This window comes from Eptesicus fuscus, chromosome 14 (assembly GCF_027574615.1).
Source record: "Eptesicus fuscus isolate TK198812 chromosome 14, DD_ASM_mEF_20220401, whole genome shotgun sequence".
In the NCBI taxonomy this organism is placed as follows: domain Eukaryota; kingdom Metazoa; phylum Chordata; class Mammalia; order Chiroptera; family Vespertilionidae; genus Eptesicus; species Eptesicus fuscus.
The window spans coordinates 19,036,408-19,061,425 of record NC_072486.1 but is presented as its reverse complement, the minus strand read 5'-3'; the positions used below and the strand labels follow the sequence as shown (position 1 = coordinate 19,061,425).

The following is a 25,018-nucleotide window of genomic DNA, read 5'->3' as shown; positions in this document are numbered from 1 at the left end:
CGCTCCACCATCACGCGGTTCCTTACCTCCCCCCTCTTCCTTTCCTTGCACTGTGCTGCCACCGCACTGGGTGGGTGGCCCCCGGGAAAGGGAGAGGACAGGAGTGAGACAAACCCTTGTGTCGAGGGCTGACTTTCAATAGATTGCAGCGAGGGAGCTGCTCTGCTAAGTAGGAAACCCTGACCCAGAAGCAGGTTTCTACAAATGGTTTAACACCAGGGTTCTGATGGCAGCCGGCTGGCCGAGGAGAGGGGCTACAGGAGGTTGGCTGTGGGAGCGCACTGAACACCAGGGGGCAGCTCCTGCATTGAGTGTCTGCCTTCTGGTGGTCAGTGCTCATCATAGAGACTGGTCAATCAGTTGTTCTGGTCATTCGGTTGTAATGGTAGCTTAGGCTTTTATATATATATACTAGTGGCCCAGTGCACAAAATTTGTGCATGGTGGGGGGAGGGGTCCCTCAGCCCGGCCTGCACCCTGTCCAATCTGGGACCCCTCGGGAATGTCTGACTGACAGCCAGTAAGTACAACACAGATGAGTAAGAGCCTATAATCTGATAAATAAAATTATTGGGAGGTACTGTTTTGAGGTATTATTACATATTCCCACACATTCTCCTTTGTTTTCTCTTTTTCCTCTCTCTAAGATAAGTAGCTGGTTCTGCCTTTATTGCTAATGGAGAAAGATTCAACAGAACATTCTGGATGGTGGCTACCTGGGTGTAGACATAGGTAAACATTTATTGAGCTGTACAATTGAGACTTCTGTATTTTACCTGGCATTTGGCTCTTGTGTTTGCATAAACATAAGCAGTGGCTTCTAACCCACAGGTTAGAATCATTCAGGGACACTTAAAATTTACTGTTGGCTGGATACTCTCTAAATCAGCAAAATCATAATCTATGAAAATTGAACAGAATTGGAACACTAATTTCTGAAGGGGTAGACTTGTTGTTTGGAATATTTTACACACACACACACACACACACACACACACACACACACACACCCTCCTCAAGTAATTCCCATGAACAGCTATCATTGAAAATCAACCCCCAAGGGAATTTAGAGTCCTTGTAAGGGGGCAGAAGAATTCAGGCACAATAAATAGACAATTGTGTTGCTAGAAACAGCAGGAAATGTAGGCATTCCCTCATGCCCTACAGCAGCCTAAAAAGCCTCGCGCTGCCCACCTGGACTCCTCGGGCCTCCAACTGAACGGGACTTTTCCTGCAGGGCCTGGTGCTGCCTGTCCCGCCTCCCAGGTCCCCTATGGACCTGGACCCCTCATTTGGGGCCTGGTGCTGCCCGCCCCGCATCCCCCAACCCCCGATGGACCTGGACCCCATGGTTGGGGCCTCAAGCTGCCTGCCCCGCCTCCTCAGGTCCCCTATGAAATGGGACTTTTTGGGCAGGGACTGGTGCTGCCCACCCCACCTCCCCTGACACCCTATGGACAGGGACCCCACAGTTGGGGCCTGGCGCTGCCCGCCCCTACTTCCCAGGCCCCGATGAAACAGGACTTTGCGGGCAGGCCCTGGCGCTGCTCACCCCGCCTCCCCGGGCCCCTGATGGAAGGGGACTTTGCGGGTGGGGCCTGGGGCTGCCCACCCGGCCTCCCCCGACCCCCGATGGACTGGGACCCGAGGTTAGGGCCTCGTGCTGGTTGGGTCTGCGATCGGGGCTTGGGTCAGCGCCCACCTGCGGCGGTGGGCAGTGACCCAAGCCTCGCCCTGCCCGCAGCCTCTGCTGCAGTTGCAGCCGCAGTGGCCTCGTGCACAGCCACCGCTGCCGCCGGCCTGGCCCGGTGCCGCCACTGCTGCCAGCCCCGCCCCACCTGAGCTTTCCCTCAGGCAGCCTCCTTGCTTTCTGCTTTTCCTCCCTCTTCCTTCTAAGTTGTCTTTAGTCTTCACTCCTCCCTCCCTCAGCATATGCAAATTAACCACCATCTTGGTTGGGTTAATTTGCATACTCGCCCTGATTGGCTGGTGGGCATGCCGTCTTGTGATGACATGGGGTGGCAATCTTGTGAAGACGTTGTAGTGGCCATCTTGTGATGACATTGTGCGATGCCACCTAGGCTTTTATTATATAGGATAGATTATTACGCAGCCACACAAAAATGAAATCTTACCATTTTCAACAACACGGATGGACCTAGAGGGTATTATACTAAATGAAGTAAATCAGACAAAGATAAATACCATATGATTTTGCTTACAAGTGAAATCTAAAGAGCAACTAAAACAAAATAGAAACAGACTCATATATATAAAGATCAGACTGATGGTTGCAGAGCAGAGGTGGTTTGGGGAACAGGGTGAAAGGGTGAAGGGATTGAGAAATATATAATAATAGTCATGGTGATGTAAAGTACAGCATAGGGAATTTAGTCAATTTGTATGGTGCAAGTGGGTACTAGAAATACTGGGGAAACACTCTAACATATATGGTTCTCTAACCATATGTTGTACACTTGAAAATAATATGAATGTAAACTCTAATCGAAAAAAATTAAAACGAAAAGAAAATTACTCCCTCTTCCAATCTGGAAGGCACATCTCTGTGACGGATTGTACAGCCTCATTTTGAGAAAGCTTTAATGCCCTTATTGAGTGCTATTTCCAAGAGCCTAGAATTGGGTAGTCTAAGTGAAATGTGTGTCTCGGTTACTGTTACTAAGGTCTGGAACTTCAAAGGGGACAAGAAGTGCCCTGATGAGGCCTTAGATGATGACCTTAGTATATATAGACCTTGATTCCTATTTTAGGTATCTGTGAGATAAGAGGTTCCAGAGTTCTTTACCCTGAATAGAGAGGACAACTCTTAGGCATTGATTCAAGAATTTGTAAAAAATGTATACATGGGGTAACTTGCAGACTGGGGCATCTAGTGCTAAGATGACTGTCTGAAGATCTCCTGCCACTTGGGCCCTGTCCTTTATAGGGACATGCCAGTGAGGGGACAGAGAGCAGCACCACTCCACTGAGCTCCGTCACTTATGATGGCAGCAATGCTACTCATGTAGTCAACCATTTTCCACTGCTTGTTCATTCAGCTGATTCCAAGGGACTCCCCAGATAGCTAAGGTGTCTGGGAGAAGGGCAAACTTATCCAGTATTTGGCATCCGGCAAAAGACTAAGAACAAGAGAAGCCATGCCATTCTCGGGGTGAAATAGGCTAGATGCCCCAGGTTTGGCTCCATCTTGTATCAAAAAGGTCTCAGTAGAGGCACTGAGCTTGGGGGCACTGCCTTTAGTAGTATGATCTAAGGCCTGATGGGCAACGAGGTATAGGGGGCCACAGGCCGAGGGACCTGTGAGAGCCACTATTCATATGCAAGGCACGGACCAGTAATTTTTGCTCTGATGGTGTGCAACCCAGAGCCAAGGTCAGTTCCTAACATCAGAAACCCAAGGGCAATGTAAGGCCGTCATAACTGTCCAGAGACTCCCGGAGGCATGGAAGAGGTTATAAAGCCTATACAGTGAAGGAGTCTCTGTGGACACTAATGGGAATGCCTGTCAATTTCTTCCCTTTAAATCAGCGATTTTAATAAAGAGAAATGTGCTTCTGAGAGAAAATAACCAAGCTTGTCATTTTGTAGTCCTTTAAACAGTACAACCTGACAGTCAGTTGAGAGTAAATATTGCAACTGTTGAGATGACTAGCATTCAGTAACTCTGTTTTTAGGCAAAGGGAAGTTGGTATTTCCTTTTAGAAGGAATATATCTGCTGAGATGAGAGGACAAACTCTATTTTTTCATGAGATGGTCTTAATTTGATCCTTATTTTCTTCCTGTCAGGATCACAAAGAAGCGCATGATTTGTGACAGTTTTCATTGCAAACCTTTGCCACGCCAGCATGCTTACATTTAAATGGGTGATTTTCCTCCTGAAAAGAGAGAATATGGCTCTGAAAACTAAGCACATTTGTATAGCTTATCAGTCTTCTCTTGAACATTGACACATACCTCTTTCGGGGGCAAGAGTTTTCATATATTTCTTACTTTCATTTTTGTCTTTGAATGTTTCCCAGGATACTTCACATACGTCCTTTTTATGGGATTTTCTCACAAGTTTTTGCTACCAGGGAACATCTCTTTTGATACAGACAGCCCTCCTGGACCCTCCTAGTCCTTTCAGACTGCTGGGTGAAGTAAAGTGTTTTCCCCATCATTCCAGGTTTCACTTTATTTTTTGCTGGCACTGATGGATTTTCAGTTCCTGGTGTTTTTCACAGGTCTTCTTACAACCTTCAAAACCGCATCCATATTGTATTCGCTATCATGTTTTCATTGAAAGTGTTTCTTTAAGTTTGGTTTTGTGCTGAGTTTTTAAAAAAGATTTTAAATTGATTTTTAGAGGAAGAGGAAGGGAGATGGAGAAACATGAATGTGAGAGCAAAACATTGATCGGCTGCTTCCTGTACACCTTCCATGGAAGATCAAGCCCACAAACCAGGCATGTGACCTGACGGGGAATCCAACTGGTAACCTTTTGGGGCACAGGATGCCACCCAACCAACTAAGCCACACTGGCCAGGGCTTTGCGTTGAATTTTTAATCACAGCCACTAGCTGCACGATTGAACATCATTCTTCTAGTGTGGATCAGGATGTGGTTTCTCAGGTAGTGGCAGTACTCTCTGATAAGGAAGACTTTGTCACACTCTTCTCCATCACAAACAAATGATCTCTCCTCCATGTGCTTGTACAGGTGCATATCAGCCTTCCAGGCCTTGTTGTAATGGGCGCTGCAGTCTGGTAAGGGCCACTTGTGGTGACCGGGTATAAGCAACCAAGGTTCTGCCTTTGCCAACTATTCTGGACTAACCTCATGCATGACCCAGGTGTGCTTTCTACCCACTTCAATTTCGATAGATTTTAGAGCCTTTTGTTGGAGGGGACTTCATGTAATGTGGGTTTTTAAAAATAGATATGTTTTTTATTGATTTTTTTTTTTTTTTTTTAGAGAAAGAGAAAGGGAGAGGGATAGAGAGATAGAAATAGAAACACTGATGAGAGAGAAACATCATTGTTTCTCTCATATATGCTCCCTACTGGGGATTGAGGCTGCAACCAGGGCCTGTGCCCTGACTGGGAATCGAATCATGACCTCCTGGTTCATAGGTTGATGCTCACCCAATGAGCCACACCACTTTTAAGGAGCAGTATCAGGGAGGTTAAGTTGAATCTGGAAATGAGAAATATGTTGCCTCCTGAATGCAAAAAGACTTAAAAGAAGTTAGACTTTAATCCCCTAAATGTGTGTTAAACAAAACTCCTTGGAGGAGGATGCCCTCACTGTAATGTCATGTATCTGTGCTAATGGAGAAAGGTGGACTCAGTTAAGATAGGGCGGGGGAGATTAGCCAAAGAACTTATATGCATAGATGCATAATCCATGGACACAGGCAATAATGCTCTAGGCCTGGGGTGGGCTGCAGGGTAGAGACACAAAAGGCAATGAGCACCTTTTTAATCTTTTTGTTATAAAAATTATTTTTGTTATAAAAATTATTTTAGTACATTTGGATGTTCAACTGGATTAAATTAGAAACCTTTTAAAATATATATAATACATAATTTATTTTTAATTTTCTAACCCATATCTAGATATTTTTCCCTTTCCTTACATTACCCTCTACCCCCCAACCCCTACTGGTTTGGGGCTTCAGCCACCTAAAGCTGGATTTTCGTTTCTGTCTTTGTCTGTAACTCCTTGCAAACCTTCTAGGTGGTTACAGGAAAGGAGGGTAAAGGGGCCCAGCAGACTGCCTGGTAGGCAGCCAGTTCTACAGGATTCCAGGTCACCTCTGAAGGGCTGGGGTTTGTACCTGAGGGCTATAGCAGACTCTCCTTGGCACAGTGCAGTGAGCCCATTGTCAGAAGTATCGATCTCTTCACGTTATGTTGGGGCACTTCCTAAGGCTCAAGCCCACTGGCTAGGGATCTAGCATTATTTCAGTAATTGAGTAACTGGCAGGTGTTCTGAAGGGGTTGCTGGGATGAGATCTCAGTTTCCTTGCCCCAGAGGCTCCCTTTGGATTAGACATTAGGTATGTGATCTCCAAGGGTACATATACCCATGAAGCTCCTGAGGGCCTAGGGAGCATAAAGTTCCCTGGCAACAGCAACAGGCATGCAGCAAAGACAGGCAGCTGGTATCCCATCAGAGCCCAAGCAACTTCCTGCACAGCCGTCTCCTACACTCATAGATAAACTAGAGTTCTGTCCCAAATAATATTAAAGAAATGCCAACGTCCAAGAAGTGACAAGCCCCAGAACAGGAAGCACATCGGAACCCTTGACTGTGGAAGCACAGCTCAGGTGGCCTACCATTCCACCTGGCCTGGTATCTGGCCCCCTGATTTGTGCCACTTGGCACTGTTTGTTTAGAATATTCTGAGAAACATGGCAACCACAAGCGGATACAGCAGCAGGCTGCAAGACTAAAGCACCAGCTCAAGTTCCCTTCCCAAACCACCCTCTCAGTGGTCTGGAACCAATTAGTAAACCAAGAGCAGTCTCCCAAGAAGTTATCCAAGAGTCAGTAGTTATGGCCACAGCATCTATCTATCTATCTATCTATCTATCTATCTATCTATCTATCTATCTATCTAAAAGCCTAATATGCTGAGTGCCTGACCATTCAACCAGTCGCTATGATGCGCACTGACCACCAGGGAGCAGACGCTCCAACCAGTAGGTTAGCTTGCTGCTGTGGTCCGGCCGATCAGGACTGGGCAAGGCGGGCTGGACACACCCTGGAGCCCTCCCGCTGTCCCTCCCTGGCCCCGATCGTGCACTGGTGGGGTCCCTCAGCCTGGCCTGTGCCCTCTCGCAATCTGGGACCCCTTGGGGGATGTCGGAGAGTCAGTTTCGGCCGGATCCCTGCAGGCTAGGCTGAGGGACCCCACTGGTACATGAATCCACGCACCAGACCTCTAGTTGTTCTATAAGACTTTAAGAATTTTTTTGAGGGTAGAATGCAACACACATTCATGAAGATGAAAGGTTGAATATTCTGTTGCTTACAGCTATGAAGGAGAGATGGGGACTAGGCGGGGCCACACAGGAAATTGCACCCAGGAACTAGTGGGTAAGAACAAACTAGCTTAGCTGTAGGGGGCAGCCATGTAGGGTAGTTATGGCCAGCAGTGTGGGTTAGTTAAGTTTTGCAGCTTTCTGAGGATTAGTTAATTAGCATAGGGGTTATACCTAGTTCTCAGGTACTTGAGCCTTTAGGCTGGCGCATAGTAGCCTGGGTGTGAGAGCCTGACAGGGAAGGTAACCTTTCAGAGCAACTTGGCTGGTTTTAGCAAGGTGGGTACAATACTCAGGGCAAAGCAGCCAGACTATAAGGGTGAACGCACAGCATTGGATAAATACCAGGTCACTTCACAATTTATAGGCACCTAGAGATCTCATTAAAAAAAATAATGTTTAATGATGTAGAAATGCCTATTTTTTTTCACCTCTTGGCACATAAACTAAATGTTAATTTATGCACTCAATTTTCTTAACGACTTTTTTATAAACATGAGGCATTCATTCGCTTCAAGAGTTTTCTTTTTCAGAATTTTCTAAAATTCCAATAAAATACAGACAAATGATGTCAACTTTTTTAAACCCTCGTATGAATGTTCTTTTTGAAGTCTTGAGAGAGTTACTGAATTTCACCAAGTTCTATATTTGTTATAGACCTACTGACCAGGGAATTTCTAACACAGATTAATTAAGCAGGGTTAGGCAAAAATAAAATCTCAGAGTTTTCCTACTCTTTGCCAATATTAAAACAATTAACAGAGAAACACTAATAAATGTAATTTTTTAGGGCTTATTAGCATCCAAATTAATATAGCAACCCCATGTAACATTAACATGCTATTGCAATGATTTTATGTAAATGTATGCAAAGTGACTTCAAATAGGTCTTCAGTACTGCTCAGCAATCCATCTGTGTTACTCTAGAAACATCCTCTCTCAGTTTCCCATTAGTTACTTCAATTTCCCCCCGTTTTCCTTTGTTACTTTCTTTGCTGTTACATTAGAGGCAGTTTTTTTCATTTCCTATCCCTGGTGGCTCCTCCAGTCTGAGTGATTGGACCCCAGGACACTTTCTCAGGAATCCACCCACTTCATATTCCTGAAAATTCAACCACAGCTTCTCAGCTAGATCTTTTTCATCAACATGTAATCATGCCTAGGACTTTATCCCTCACTTAGGGCCTTATCTTTTCACCATGCCACAATCTTTCTTAGAAACTATATTTTGCTGTCTTCATTCTCTCACCTCATGTGCTCTCACTAATACACTCTATGCCAACACAACTTATGTACCATTATTTTATGGAACGGTCCTTTCTAACAAAATGGCCTCCATTTTAACAAATCTAGGGGACAATTTTAGCACTCATTTCAGTGATTTAGAAGTATCTAAAATTGTTAACTGTTTACTCTTTCTTGAATTACCCTCTTACCACATCTTCCATGATGCAATCCTTTGTATAATACCAGAAATTAAAGTACCTGAATGAAAGCAACATCAATAGGAGTGTGTGTGTGTGTGTGTGTGTGTGTGTGAAAGAGAGAGAGAGAGAGAGAGAGAGAGAGAGAGAGAGAGAGAGAGAGAGAGAAGAGAGAACACATCACCAATAAACCGGACTGTGGGAAGATAATTATGTGATTGTTTCAGAGACTAGCATTTGTCCACCAAAATCCTTTCTCCCTACTTTTGTAGTAACTAGGCATATTATGATTCAGCTGCATTACATTTTTCAGCCTTCCTTGCAATTGGCTGTGGCCACGTGTTGCAATTCCCTCAAAAGGTATGTGAGAATCACTATAATCTTCTTATGAAACTTCCCACATAACTGCTCTGTGCTCTTTCCCCTTCCATGTTGGGCACATTGAGGATGGCAGAGATACAGCCAGCTTGGGTCTTTGAATGACACACATCTCACTGGCACACACACACATCTCCCTGGATCGTTAAATTGTCCCATAGACTTCAAACTTTAGGGTGCATCAGAAACATCTGGAAGGTTTACTTAAGCACAGACGTCTGGCCCTAAGTACCAAAGTTTCTGATTCGGTAGATCTAGAATGCGGCTCAAGAATCTTCTTTTCTCATGGCTCCTGTGCTTAGGAAGAGTTGCCCTAGATAACTAGATAGAAAGAAAGAAACACCTATTTTTTCAGCCATTATGCTTTGAATCCATTATTAAAGCACTCTACCCTCCCCTATCTAATTCAGAAATGATGTGAAAACTTGGTCAAAATTACGTTATTTTCATGCTGGTATGAGCAACTAATTTGACACAAAATTCAACAAAACCTTGTGAGTATATTGAATGATTGAAAAATGAGTCAAACTGTTTAAATTCTTCAGTTTGTCATCTTCCTGTAGATTGTCCTATTTCCCCTGCAACTGACCTCAAGCTCCCAGCCCACAGTGTCCTGTCCAAAGACATTCAAATGTGTGAATAATTAGAGAATTAAGGCTTAGAGTAGATGAAATAGGAGACAAAAATGGAGGGGGGAGAGCACTTCATAAAGAAACATGATTATGGATTTTGGAAATAAAAAAATAGAAAAAGAAAATTTTGCTCCATAGTTTATCTTGTATTTTGGGGTGGGGGTGGGGATGGAGTGAAGGAAGGAGGGAAAGGGGAGGAATGTGTGCTGGTTGGAACCAGAGTACAAATTGCAAATGCTGTTCAGTATGAATTCACTGGAGAGGAGTCAGAAGAGATAGTCCCTGATTCAGATTCTGTAACTGATTAGATGAGAAACCTTGGACAACTGACTTCAACCATGAAGGGGATGACCTAAATAGATCCAGGATCCCAACCAGATTGGACAATCTGTGACTCTGGTACTGACCTGCTTGTTTTATAACAGGGCAAAGGAAAAGATCTTTATTGCCTTGTAATGGCACATACACAGTAGCTCAAAACATTTTTTATGAACATATATGCATTTTTATGAAGTTTAACTAGAGTAGGGACTTCTAGCTTTAAGCTTGGCATATTTTAGTTTATATGCCTTGAATATTTTATTGAATACAATTGAAGGCATAAAATTGGAAATGGAAAAATGCTGTTTCTTAGCAATTTCCAAGTAGTACAGGGTAAAAAGAGTTTTCACTCTTTTAAAGCCAATTTTGTGTGACAGCTTTACTAATGTTTAGTGTTTCATGTGTCTCAGGTGTAAGAGATGCTTTTATTTAATTGTCTTCTAAATGTCCTTGGGCCATTTAATGACTGAATACAGGTTTTATTTTTTCCCATTACTATTCTTCATCCATTTCCTACAACCAGGATTGAGTTATTTAAATTGATAGTCTTTTTATTGGTTGACATTTAAGACACCTTGAATTTTTCAAGAAACAATTTAGACAAAGTAATTATCTCCAGCATGTCTCCTCTCCTTTGGTTTGAATCATAAACCTTAAAGGCCACACAAATATTGTCTCTAGGCTATCAGAGAAACCCTAAATTTGCTCCTGTCACTGTGTTTTTTAAAATGTCTTATATTCTGAATTACCTATTACAAGAGAACAAAAAGAAAAGATTTCCATGCAAGAACAAAGTGTGGCAAGTTAGGCAAACCAGAAATTAAAAGAATAAATTGCAAAACACCCACCAAAAACATCTAAAGATAATCTGTTTTTGTAAGGCAGGAAAAGAACTGACAGATGACTAGTGAAATGAAGGCATTACAAAAAGTCTAACAAAGGCACATTCACTGAAAATAAAAGACACGAGAGACTACGTTCTAACGTTCGGGTGATGTCTAAGGAAATCGGGGAGCTGAAATGCTATGTATGTAGAATACTTGACAGTAATGTGGGAGATCTGATTTCAAGTCCCCGCTGTCCCATCCACAGCTCACGAGGTCAACTGATTTACTGAGTGAAGTTTGACAAAGATGTTTTCTGAAAGTCCCTTAGTTTTTCACCAACTATTCCTTTTCAACTTCCTTTTGGATCAACCTTCCCTGAACCCCTGATAGCACATTATGCAAATCTCATAATTTCCAAGTCACTTCTGTTTCCTTTTTAGTCATTATGACTCACTGTCAGTTATTCAAAAGTTCACTCCAGTCTAAATCAGAGCTTCAGTCTCTCATTCCATTTGAAACTTCTTTCTTCTCTATAACTCAAGGCTGACCCATGGCTCTTGTGAGAAAGGGCATTTTAACTATCCCTCCCCCCCCCCCCCCACTTTCCCTCAACCTTCTCTTCTTTCTTTTCCTGCTTCCTCTTAGAGTCAGGAGAGAAAGGTGGAAGAGAAACAAAAGCATCTCTTCCCTCCTATTTTTGTCATCTGGCCTTTGCTGTCTTTGCACAACAGCATTTATATTCATCTACGATAGCTCTCTTAGAGCATATATGTACATTTTTTTCAGTGGGCCAGTGGAAAGCTTCATAATGGAAATACTGTAACATGGGTCTTAGGCTCTGGGAACTCTCCTCTAGGTCAGCTTCCCTGTGTATGGGGCACAACCCAGAAGACTTAAGCTGGGCTACTCTATTCTGCATCTATTGGCCCATGAATCCAATGATGGGAGGACAAGCCACATCCCCACCTTGGGTCTCTCTGCAGCAGTGGATGGTTTGAGCCATATATTCGCCCACCACAGAAGACTCCAGGCTAAGCCTTAGGGGACAGGAATACCGCAATCCTGTAGGGACTCTGTTAAGCACCGTCTTGTGCTCTGCTCCAAGGGAAGCTGCAAAATGACACTGTGAGGTTCTGTAGCTCATAGGGTCCAGGCACAGTGTGAGAGGGAGCCTGCCTCTCGAAGGCACTCCCAGTCTCTCCTAATGCTTTTCTTGGACCACTTTCCTTGGGAGGGAAAGAGCCTCCATGTCCCAGTGCTCTCTTCTGCACTCACAGTGCAACCACCCAGGGGAATCCTCTGTGTCCATGAACTCCTCTAGACCTTATCTACGCTGAATGGGGTATGATTGTAGCAGGTGAAAAGACCTCCCCTACCATCTTTTATTAAGTACTATCATAGTTACTGACACCTACTTGACACTCTTGTGAATATGGGAACCATTTCTGCCTATTATAAGCTTTGGGGCATTGGCTGAGAGTATAGGACAAGGACATTTAACTTTCCGTTACAGAGGTGTTGTCACATTGAACAAGACGCCTGAGCTCCCCGCCTGGGCTGCTGTACTAACTTCCGATTGGTGCTATAGCAAATTACCACAAACTTGGGGGCTTCAAACAATGCAAATGCATTCATTCCCTTATGGCTCTGGAGCCTCAAATCAGTTTCACGCTGCTGAAGTCACGGTGCTGACAGGACAGGCTCCTTCTAGAGGCTCCAGGGGATTATCCATTTCCTTGACTTTTCTAGCTTCGAGAGGCCACCTGCAAGCATTGGCTCAGTCCTCTTGCTCACATCACTTCAAACTCTTGTTTCCAACCTCACATCTGCTTCCTGTCTGACCTCCTGCCCCTCCTCTTATAAGAACCCATGTGATTGAAATACCAAGAAAATTCCTCTAGATAGTCAGTCAGGTTCTGATCCAGCTACGCAGCTCCGAGCAGCATATTTGCCCACGGTTCACAGCCTTATTTGGTGGTTGCAGCTGCCTGCTTTAGTTCTACTGTCTTGCTTGTTGGGGTTAGTTCTCCTGTTTTCCATAAAAGATCTGAAACAGGCCTTCAACTGCTCTAGTGACCAAGGTAAGCTTGAGAGAGCAGTTGATTTAACCCCTTTGCTCTATTTATTAGTTGGCTAAGATTACCTGCTTTTTGCCATACAGACACTCCCGTGAAAGGCTAGCTTCTGCTAAGATAAGCATTCTTGGCCAGTAGTCATATATCAAACATGCATATCCAGCATCTTATAAGTTGTGATTTTTAAATAAAAAGTGCATTTTTTTTGTTTTTATTTCCCAAAAGAAAAGAACCCCTGTGATCACACAGGCTACATGGACAATTCAGGATAGTCCCAACATCTCAAAATCCTCAGCTAAATCATATTGAGTCTCTTTTTATTATCAGGTGACATTCACAATCTAGAGATAAAAATGTGACTATTTGGGGGGCCAGCCAATATTTAGCTAATAATATTAGTTAGTAATATAGTTTCTTTAAGTATTAAACTAGATAATATATATAAAAACCTTACCACAATGTCTGGCACATATTAACCTTCAGCATATGTTCCTTTTCTTCCTCCTGCTTCCTCATTCTATTTACAAGGTTGTGTAATTTTGGTTAAGATACTGATCACTAAAGGGACTTTGTTGCCTCATCTGTTCAACTACATATACTTATAAAACTCCCTCTAGGGATAAAATGATAAACAAGACTGACTTAATCACCCTAAGTCCTTAAATTCACATTCTATTCAAGGGAGCATACAATAAAATAGATATATCTCTCTATATATAACTCTATCTCTATCTACTTAGATCTCTATCTATATACCTATGAATTATATTAATTAGTGCCATAAAACAATTTAGTCAGGGAAGAAGAGAGAATGATCCGGGAGGGCAGAACCACACATGGTTCACTGTCTGTTTATTTAGCACCTGTCAAATGTCACCTCCATAGAAATAACTGGATTAGTCACATGATCTAACAGAGTGGCCTTGCATCATTTTCTCTTTTTTTCTTGAATTAAAATTTTATGGCATTAATTATGAACTCATATTTTTTTATTTTACTATTTTATTGTCTACTCCCTCTAATACAATGTAAACTTCAGGAAAATATGCCTAGAAGAGTCTGACCAGAGTAAGAGCTCAATTAATGTTTATTGAGTGAATTAAGGGGCTATACACATTTCATTAAATACTACTAATAAAATTTTATATATTTATTTTAAGAAACAGTGGCAGATACATAGCTGTTGTATATCTAACTGGTAAAAAATATATAAATAAATTATTGAATATATGCAGGGTGGGGCAAAAGTAGCTTACAGTTATGAATACATGAAACATTTATTTTTGTATTATACTTTATTAATTATTGTATTATTTTCTATATAAACAACTCTAAATCTACTTTGCCCCACCTTGTATGTCATCTTCCCAAATATTGTAATGAAACTCAATAAATTTGTGACTATCAGAAATAATTCTTTTACAATATCTATGCCAAAAGGTAAACTGAAGTAGACTTCAATCTATAAAATCTTAGTAGATAATATGTATCTACCTGAATCAGAGTAAGATGCAAATTGACCGTACCTTTGCGTCGCCCACCAGCCAATCACGAGTGAGCATGCAAATTAACCCAACAAAGATGGCGAGTTAATTTGCATACGCAGGTGCCAAGCAGCTGGGGGTGTTCTGCACTGCCCCAGCAGCTCTGGGCCTCTAGACAGTGTGGGAAGGTGGAAAGGTGGCTCCAGGCTGGAGCGAAAAGGCAGCTCCGGCCGGAGCAGAGGTGTTGCCAGCAGCCAGGGAAAGGAAGGCCCATTCTTGCATGAATCTTTATGCATGGGGCCTCTAGTATATATATAATTTCTTTAAAAGACTTAATATACATAACTTGGAAAAAAGTTGTTTAAAATGTTTCTCTCATAATTGTTTTCTGAAAATTAAGTTACTATAGAATATATGCAGAAGAGAGAGTAATTTACCATAGATAGGATAGGAAGTATATGGTATTACAGACATGTATGTAGATGTATAAGAATTATGAAAATATGAAAGCATATTAATTTTAGTTATACTGCATATTTTAATCTGTAGCATTTTTATATCCAATTAATATAGATCATTCATAAAACATGTTTATTCAAATGAAAGCAAATGACAGCCTTTACATTTTAAAAGTATTCTAGTTGTGATTCAACTCTATTTATACTGGTTTTAATTGACACTTTAACTTGGCATCATGTTTACAAACCAGCAACTCTTAATTTATGGTTTTCAATATGTTGGCATTTATACTGATGTCCTTGTTAATGAATTGTTGATTGAAAATAAAAACACATGGTACTTATCTGTTAGTACAATTAGTCACCATATATATATATATATATATATATATATATATATATATATATAGAGAGAGAGAGAGAGAGAGAGAGAGAGAGAGAGAGGAATATTTTTGGCTCAGTAGTGGGATTCTGGATTTGGAAATATCTTTTTTTAATTTTCTTTATTGATTAAGGTATTACATATGTGTCCTTATCTCTCCCTTGCCTCCCCAATCCCTCCACTCATGCCTTCACCCGCCTGGTGTCTATGTCCATTGGTTAGGCTTATATGCATGCATACAAGTCCTTTGGTTCATCTCTCACCCTTATCCCCACCCACCCCTACCTTCCCTCTGAGGTTTGATGCTTCTCTGTTTCTGTTTTTGTCCATCAGTTTATGTTGTTCATTATATTCCACAAATGAGTGAGATCATGTGATATTTATCTTTCTATGGCTGACTTATTTTGCTTAGCATAATGCTCTCCAGGCCCATCCATGCTATTGCAAATGTTAGGAGTTCCTTTTTACAGCAGGGTAGTATTCCATTGTATAGATTTTCTACAGTTTTCTAATCCACTCATCTGCTGATGAGCACTTAGGCTGTTTCTAAATCTTAGCCATTATAAATTGTGCTGCTATGAACATAGGTGTGCATATAGCCTTTCTGATTGGTGTTTTTATTTCTTGGTTTATATTCCTAGAAGTGGGATTACTGGGTCAAACTGGAGTTTTATTTTTTTTTTCCCCAAGGAGTTTTATTTTTAATTTTTTGAGGAAACTCCATACTATTCTCCACAGTGGCTGCACCAGTCTGCATTCCCACCAGCAGTGCATGAGGCTTCCTTTTTCTCTGCATCCTCTCCAGCACTTGTCATTTGTTGATTTGTTGATGATAGCCATTCTGACAGGTGTGAAATGGTTGGAAATATCTTTAAGTAAATAATATTCAACAGAAAAAAATACTGCTTGTTTTAAAAATTATCTCATTCAAGTATCCAATTTATCATAAAAGCTGAGGTTGGTATACATTATCTAAGTAAAATTCAAATAGTTTTTCTAAAATAAATATTGATTACCAGACCTACAAAAACTAAAACAGAGTTCATGTATTATTTAAATTATCTCAGATAGTTCCATTTGTTTCAACTTTTTATGTTATAACTCAACTTGATTGTTTTGAGAGAACTGGTGAATTTGAGCACTTCAAATTGTTTACAAACTACATTTTTCCATGAAAAGAACTGGTGGATGTGAGTACTCTAAATTGTTCACAAACTACATTTTCCTATGTTCAGCAAAAAATATAGTGGGCATCAGGATGGGTGATCCTCAGTGAGTATAGCCTTGCAAGCATCCTACTTCCTATGGTTGATGTGCTCAGAAGGTGGTGAGCAGACTGCTTGTGCAGGGAGATGCCCGGCCCAGTAGTGACAAGCAGTCAGTGGAGGCTCACCTAACTGCTCACTCTCCTATGGCAAACTAAATAGGACCACAAATGCTTTCGCACTCTTCACATCAAGAGCTGGGATCGCCTGCCCTCCCCTTTAATTTGGGTTGGCCTATGACAACTTTGACCAACAGAGTCTGGAACAAGTGAACCTATTCCAGTTTGGTGCTTAGTTTTATGAGTTCAGATAGCTTCTATGTTGGTCTCTGGGAGCCCTGAGCTTCCTCATAAGTATCCCTACTCCCTTGCTAGACATATCATATGGTGAGGCCTTGAGACTACATAATTATATGGAAGTCTCTCTACTAAAAATCCATAACCAACCAGCATATCACTCAGCTCCTCTCAACCTACTGATCTAAAGTGATACTCTGCTTTGTATAACCCATTTTATAACAATTACATTAAGTAGCCTATAAAATTCTGTCATAATCTTCTATAACACGCTAAAAAACCTTGACATTATATTACTACAGGTGTGTTCCTGGAAGCGTTCAGTAAATAGGCTTCAAAACTACCCAAACATGTAATCTTGGCCTACTTATTTAATAGTCATGAATATCATTTCTCTTTTCTTGCATAATTCTGGAGATATATATATATATATATCCACACCACACACACACACACACACACACACACACACACACTAGAGGCCTGATGCACGAAGATTCGTGCGAGAATGGGCCTTCCTTCCCCTGGCTGCCAGCACCGCCTTTGCTCTGGCCCGGAGCTGCCTTTCTGCCTTCCCATGCTGCCCAGAGGCCCGGAGAGGTTGGGGCGGTGTGGAACACCTGTGTCATCGCCCCGCCTCCTGCTGCTTGTCACCGGTGTATGAAAAAACCCGTCATCTTTGTTGGGTTAATTTGCATACTCACTCCTGATTGGCTGGTGGGCGTCGTGAAGGCATGGTCAATTTGCATCTTTCTCTTTTATTTGTGTGTGTGTGTGTGTGTGTGTGTGTGTGTGTGTATTAGGTAGTAAGTATTAGTAAATAGTGGATACTTATTTTATTAGTATTTTAAGCAATATATATATATATATATGTATGTATGTATGTATGTATATATATATATATATATATATATATATATATATATAGTATATATATATAGTACCTAATAGAATTGGCAGTGTTCCTTATATAACTGCTAGTTTACTTATTTTAAACATAATATTTTTAGTAACCCATGTCTAGAAATATAAATCTGAATGAATAGTCAGACAGGGATATCTTGAATAAGGATGACTATTGCTAATTTGGATTACAAAATCTATTTTGATTAGACCATTTTATGAATGTTCGGAGTCTGGTGGCTTTTGAAAACTATAAGTAAAAACTGGATTCAATGACCTTTAATTTTTTTCTGTCCTTATTAAATCATGCATCTAAAAATGAAAAAGTCAGTGTCTTGTATTCTTGCTGTGATCAGAATTTGATCAAGAAAGTGAGAAAGGAAGAAGAGGAAAGCATTGTAAGAATTTTGAGACAATAAGCAAAATATTTTAATAAAGTTATGGTAAAGTAATGACAAAATGCAGAGCTTTCCTAATTTCCTGTGATAGTACATGCCGTTTCAAGTTATAATTAATTAGGGAGGAGGAGGATGCCAAGGTCAGGCTCCCTAGGAGGCAGATTCTGAGACTGACATTTGAGGGCACAAGGCTTGTTGGGGTAAAGCTCTCTAGAGCAACACCTGAGGAGTTAATTTATGGAAACAAGGATGGGCAATGGGAGAAGACTGAACTGCAATGGGGTTAACACTAAGGACTGAGCTTACCCATTGGGGAGCTCTGGAGTTGGGGTTGCCCTTCAGAGGTTTCCCAAATTGAGTCAAAGGGCCTTGGCCTCTGCATCCTTTCACGCTTCAAACAGTTCGTGGAAAAAGAGCTCCCTTTGGTAAAAAGTAATTCTTGGCATGGCCTTGGCTGTGAGCCAGGCAACACTACCAGCCTCTGTGGAACTCCGCCTTGGTCCTAAAGCGGGGTCTGGGATCTATGCAGTGGGTCTCAGCATCCACTACAGTGAATTCAGAACTTTGTCCACATTTGTGTGCTAAGGACAAATTATGTCCTGTTTAACCTTTGAAAAAATAAAGTAAATACTATTTGAGATTTATTTAGGAAAGGGAGTCTATATCATTAAATCCAATATTATGACTGTCTTAAAATAATTACCTCCTCCCCTTTTGTGCATATAGATTTTTGTACTGTGGTTTGATGGCTATTTTTACCTCATTTCTGGCTGCATTTACTCTTTCAAATGTTAAACCAGGCTGATGTGTGGTGGAGATGAATGTCTGCAGTACTAAATTGCCCATCCCTTTGTTCTCTCACCATATTTTATTTTTTTGGTTCCTACTAATTGTTTTGTCAATGGCATAACAGTTTAGTTCTAATTTTGCTCTTTTTCTTACTCAAAATTGGTGGGAAGCGGCACGAGACAAGTGGTGCACCATTGCAGCATAGCTATTAAATTGTTTGCATGGAATGTTCAACTGCTTTTGCATGGAAGACAGGAATAGCTTTAGAGGTGTTTATGTGAGACACACACCACTTACCAATTTACGAGCTGAAACTTTCCCCAAATGCATCTGGTTTATATAGGAGACTGTTACCACATGATTGCTTTATTTAAATGGTGTTTGTTATAACATAATGTAAAACAACTATTTATGATATTTGTATCTGTTTTTGTTTTTCCCTCAGTCAGTTTCTGGATGCCACTAAATGCTAATCTACATTGGCCTATTTCCTACTGCAGTTCCCAGATCAATAAAGGCTAAGTCTAGTACTTTGTAAAGCAAACATGGGGCTTAATACATTATTTTCTGATGTGCATCATATGAGCAGGTACCAAATTCTTTTCTAATAAGAAATGCTAGTTAATAATGCACTCCATCGTATTTAGGTTTTGTTTTCCTATTTTAGCATTAGTTTTTGTGAAATCATCTGGAAGTTTTAGGACCTTGTATGGGAAATACTAAATAGGTAAAGATAAAAATGCTACCCTACCAATATTTCAAGTATATATTTTTAAAAAACACTTTTCTCAGCAAGGCACTTGAACTAGGATGTTCTTGGAGACAGAGAGAGTAAAATATGAGGCTAATGTTCAGCCAAAAATGATGGCTTTTTCTGCCCGAGATGAGTGATGGGCACTTAGTATATAACCTATGCTTCATTCCACACTGGGCATTGCCATTATTTATTCCGCCCAATGGTGTCTTTAAATTGACTGCGGAAGTTTAAAAGACCATTTTAACTTATCTGTGAGGACAGAATTTGGGTTAACACTGTTCATTTTCCATTCTCTATTAAGACTCTAAAATCTCAGCGGGCATTTTATTTCATTATCTCATTGAGCCTAACAAATCCTGAGGAGTCAGTCGATGGCACCTGTGGAACACCTTTGTCACACCTTTAGGGAAGCTCTGAAGGGTAATACAATGCGAGAAATAAGAAAAATGTGCTCATAAGTTATTTGTGCTGTTGGCGATGTGTAAAACTCTCACTCTAAAATGCACTATTCCTTGCTTACCCTAATTTAGCTAAGCAGAGGTAAACACTTTTTTTTTTCTATCTCTGTTTTGAGTGTGTTAGTCTAATTTGCCAGTACCAAAGTAAAAAAATAAAAAATAAAAAATAAATGAACTGACAGATTTTTAGGACTTTTCTCACCTGATATATTTGATGAATAGAGTGATGTGATGATTAAAATTTTAAAGTTAATTTAAAGCTATTTATCTTTCTACTAGAGGCCCAGTACATGAAAATTCATGCACTGGAGCGGGGGGGGGGGGGGGGGGGTCCCTCAGCCCGGCCTGCCCCCTCTCACAGTCCAGGAGCCCTCAGGGGCGGGAAGCGACCTGGCAATCAGGGGAAGGCAATGCCCCCATCACACCTCTGCTGCTGCCACTGCTGGCAGCGCAAGCCTCGGCTGGCCCTGGTTACCTGAGCCTCAGGTGGCCCTGGGCAGCTGGGGAGCTGCCATCCAAGGCTTGCCTGCACCTCAGGCTTGCCCTGGGCGGCTGGGGGGCTGAGGGAACTGGGGGACTACGGAGGCAGATGGGCGGGCAGGGCTGAGGGGACTGGGCACCACCATCTTGTGGCTGTGGGTGCAGCCATCTTTGAGGGTGTGGCAGTCAATTAGCGTATTCCCTCCTTATTGGCTGTGGGCACTGCCATCTTTGAGGGTGGGGTAGTCAATTAGCATATCCCTTCCTTATTGGCTGTGGGTGCCACCATCTTTGAGGGTAGGAGAGTAAATTAGCATATTCCCTCCTTATTGGCTGTAGGCGCCACTGTCTTTGTGACGGTGTGAGGTCAATTAGCATATTCCCTCTTTATTAGATAGGATTCTTTTTAATGTGTATGTATAATAAGTCTACAACAAATAGGATTGCTATTGTTAAGATTAAAAATTCGTGTTTTAGACTTTAGTATGATAGAATACACTTTTAGAGTTTAGAATGATAAGATGCACAATTTCACGAGAGTCTTAAGACTCTTTCAAGAGAGACCCATTCATAAGCTCCATTTTACATGTGAGGCCTCAACTCTGACAATTAAACAAATTGCTTGAATCCACCATACATGACAGGGCCAGAGCTTAAGCTTTTGATTCCAAATCAAATTATTCTAAACCATGACACCTCTTTTTACTGAAACATGTAAGTCCACTGATCTAGTTGAAAAGTCCTTTGTCTGTACAAAACTAATTCAAAATTACAGTGCTAGGCAGGGCTACTAACAGTTAAAGAAGGAAAATGGCAAGTAGTACTCAATAATTGGTTTTCAACATATGAGGCGTGACATTTGTTTTGGAATTTTATTTCTAAACATTCTTAGGCAATACCATACCCTAGTTCTTTTAGTACATTTGACACATAGAAGGTAGATATGAAATAGACCATAAGCAAAGTTCATTGGCCTAGGGACTTTGCCGTTTTATCCCCAACACATAAAACAGTGCCTGGCAGACAAGAGGCCTATTACATGTATATTGAGTGCATGAAAGAGTTAATAGCATTTAAATAGCCAACCTTATGAATGGTTTTTACAGAATCTCAGTTCCTTACTAAGTGAAATACACTATTTGGAAATGACTCCCTGAGAGCTAATTTTGACCACAGAATATATCCTTTGTGTGAAAAATAAATATTTGATTGATTTAAAATATATGAATTGAATTAATGGATGATGCAAACTGGGGAACCTGCCAATTATCTACTTATTTGGTGTGATAGTTTCTTTAACTCTTACTCAGACATACTGAGAAAAACTAGTACTTTAGATTTTAATTCATGTTTCTTCTTGATGTCTTATATAGGGCTAAAAAAGGGTAGCAAGAGAATCTTCCCTTGGGGGAAGCAAAAATTGCAATTCATTCAAACTTATGAAAACACAGTATTGATATTTCCTTATTTTAAACACATATCTCTGTGGCTCTATATTTAGAGCTTTAGAAATTTCTACAATTTATGGAAAGTTAATGCTTTAAAATAATCCTGCTTTGTTTCTGAAATAAAATGGTTCTCGAGTTCATTTTGACAGAAAGCCATTTGGTAATCTTACGTGCAACATTTTTATAATTATTCTCAATTATATATGAAAAGTAAGCTATTTGCCTTATGAGAGAGGAACTTTTCCTCCACCCTCTAGGTTCTTCTGGCTGGTCTAATAATTAAGTTGACATGAGACAGATTAGGCAAGAGAAAATAACCAAATTTAATTATATACATATGTACGGGAAACCCACATACACGAGAGAGTCAGAGACCACCCCCATGCATGACAGGTTCTGTGACTGAAAGAGAAAAGCAGGTATATATGGCATCTTGAGCCAAGTAGAGGTTTAGGAGGTCATTCACAAGACAATAAGAAGAGCAAATATTCAGTAATTAAAAGTTTGCCCTGTCCTATAGATAGGTCATAAAAGCTTATCTCGGGTCATCACTCTTAATATAGGCAAGCCCAACAATGTGGGTTCTTCTAGGTAGTTAAGGGAGAGGCAGACATTTCTCCTGAACCCTTAGGGTTCTTGATTGCCTTCAACCCTCATGCCAGAGTGGCACATCTTGGGGAGCTCTGTTCTGAACCCCGTCAGCCTCATCAGATAATAGACAAAAAGAATGATAGAACTTTGAGTCTGAAATGGACCTCAGGCAATCTGGTAAAGCCACTTTCTTGTACATATGAAAGAGCATGAGATCCAGAAAGATGCTATGACTTGCCCAAGGTAACCAAGTGAGACACTAACAGAGCCACAATTAGAAGGCAGAAGTCTGCCCCCTATTTCAGTAGATGACTTAGTCACTATAGAAATATGGCCCTTACAAATTATAGAATACTTTCTCTCTATATTTAACCTCTTTCCACTCCAGTCTTCTTGGAGGATTCATTTGTGAATTCAACAAATGTTACACGAGTCTCTAGCACGTATCAGGCATTTTTCTAGGTACGAAGGATACATCAGAGAACAAAATGACAAAAATTCATGTCCATAGCACTACCTGTTTTACAAGAAACTAAATCTAAGGACAGGTTTAAATGTGCAAAAGCACATAGTGAATTGCCTGAGTTCCATCTCTCCATCTGTGAACACTCATGTCAAGGTGAAAAGAAAGGCATTTTTCATGCCAGCTAATGGTCACAAATAGGAATAAAATATCCCCAAATGGGCACAGGCTAAATCCTGTATAGAGTGAGAACCTACAACAAGAAATACTCCACGGCAAAGCCTTGGTCCTCCTCACCTTTCTGACCCGTTTTTGCCTTTCTCCACCCCAGATACCTGTGAAGCAGGTGCTTAAAATCAACCCCAAGGGCAGAGACAGTAAGAGAGAAGGAGCTGGGGTTGTTGGAAAGGAGGAGGCAGGAGAGGAGGAGGCAGCCTGTGTTGCCTTGGCAATACAAAGGATAAAGCCAAGGGGGAGGGATTGATATGCTGATGATAATTGCATTTGCTAATTACATCTATTGTGCTGACCTGCCTGCTTCCCCAGTTCATCTTTCTGAGTCTTTCTCCCTGTTCCTGGAGCTCCCCTCAGCACTGTGTCCCCTCCTGGTCTAATTTTATCCCCTGTTCCAGTCCCCAGGCTCAGTTACGGAGTGCTACTTTGCCAAGGCACTGGAAAAGGCTCTGTTGTAACTGACTATGTAAGGATTTAGAAATCCCATAGGAAAATCTTTCCCTGCTGGAGATTGCTGGAATATTGGTTTGCTGCTCAACCATAGCATAGATTTACAACTAAAAATAAGCAGCTGAAAAGCCAGAGAAAATAAATCTGAAAGAAACTTCCCACAGTAAAAATGCAGGCTGCAAATGATTCACAGAAGGAAAAAAATAAAAATACTGAGCAGTTCCCTCTGGAATCTAATGTTCCTTCCATTGGAAATGTGCCTGGATTTAGGGCTTAGAGATTTGTTCCCTTGCTCCCCCTGGTGGGAGTTTGATTTAATTACAACAAGAATCTGAGAGGTTAAAAACAACAGAATACAAAGGTACCAATGTAAATAATACTCTCCTATATCCCTCCATCACTGACATGAAGTATTAGCTTCCACCACTTCTTGCATGTGGAAAAAATTAACAAAGACATTACACAGCATGTAGTTTCAAAAGCTATGTGGACACATTCATAAATCATGCAACATATTTAAATATTTCAGAAGTAATACAAATGAGATCTATGCTCAAGTTAAGTTGCTCACAGCAATGCCCTTTGTTCCTAGTCATATTCATCTTTCCCTTTTATCTCTTTACAAGCAGGGCCTAAGAAATGGCAAAGTCTGTCTTCAGTCTATTTTTCTCTTAATTATTTTATGCCCCTTGATTTTTAAAAAATAGATTTTTATTGATTTCAGTGATGCAGGGAGAGTGATGGAGGTAGAGATAGAAACATCAATGATGAGAGAGAATCATTGACCGTCTGCCTCCTGCACGCCCCCACTGGCGATCAAGCCGACAACCCAGGCATTGTCCTGACCAGGAATCGAACCGTAACCTCCTGGGACATACTAGTAGGTCGAGGCTCAACCATTGAGCCACACCTGATGGACTATGCCCTTGATTTAAATATGTATTCCCCAGGTTGCTCCATATCTATTCATTTTCTAAGAGTAAGATTTCTATTTTGTTCCAACACTTGCATTTTAACAACAGACCTCTTCTGAATTCTCGCCTGGTATTTCTGTATTTCTCAAGCACTGACGCACTTCACTGCTCAGAGCTCAAATTGGATCCCGAAAAGCAGTAAAAGGCAGGTCAGGCTGTCTCTAGCATGCTCAGTGTCGATCATCCTGTTTTGCATTTTGGTCATAAAGTAGGGCCGATTTATCTGAGCGGGAAATTTTTTCTATGGAAGAGTTTAGTCACTGTACACATCAAATAAACATTCCTTGCAAAAGAGCAGACCCTGCAACATCCCTGGTCTTTGGCCTCCCATCAGTGATTTTGGTTTTGGTTTTTCCTTTTCGAAGCAGATGGAATTCCTTGCCATCACCATTGCTGATAATGGGAAAGGAAGAAAGAGGAAGGCTTTGGCTGGGATCCCTCATGGTCGTGATGGATTAGTTATAAATATATCTGAAACCTAT

General features: G+C 41.1%; 1 pseudogene; it reads right to left on the bottom strand.

Annotated features, from left to right (window-relative positions):
- Positions 1-3,690: 3,690 nt before the first annotated feature.
- On the bottom strand, positions 3,691-24,979 carry LOC114234916 (transcription factor IIIA-like; annotated as a pseudogene).
- Between the last annotated feature and the right edge of the window lie 39 nt (positions 24,980-25,018).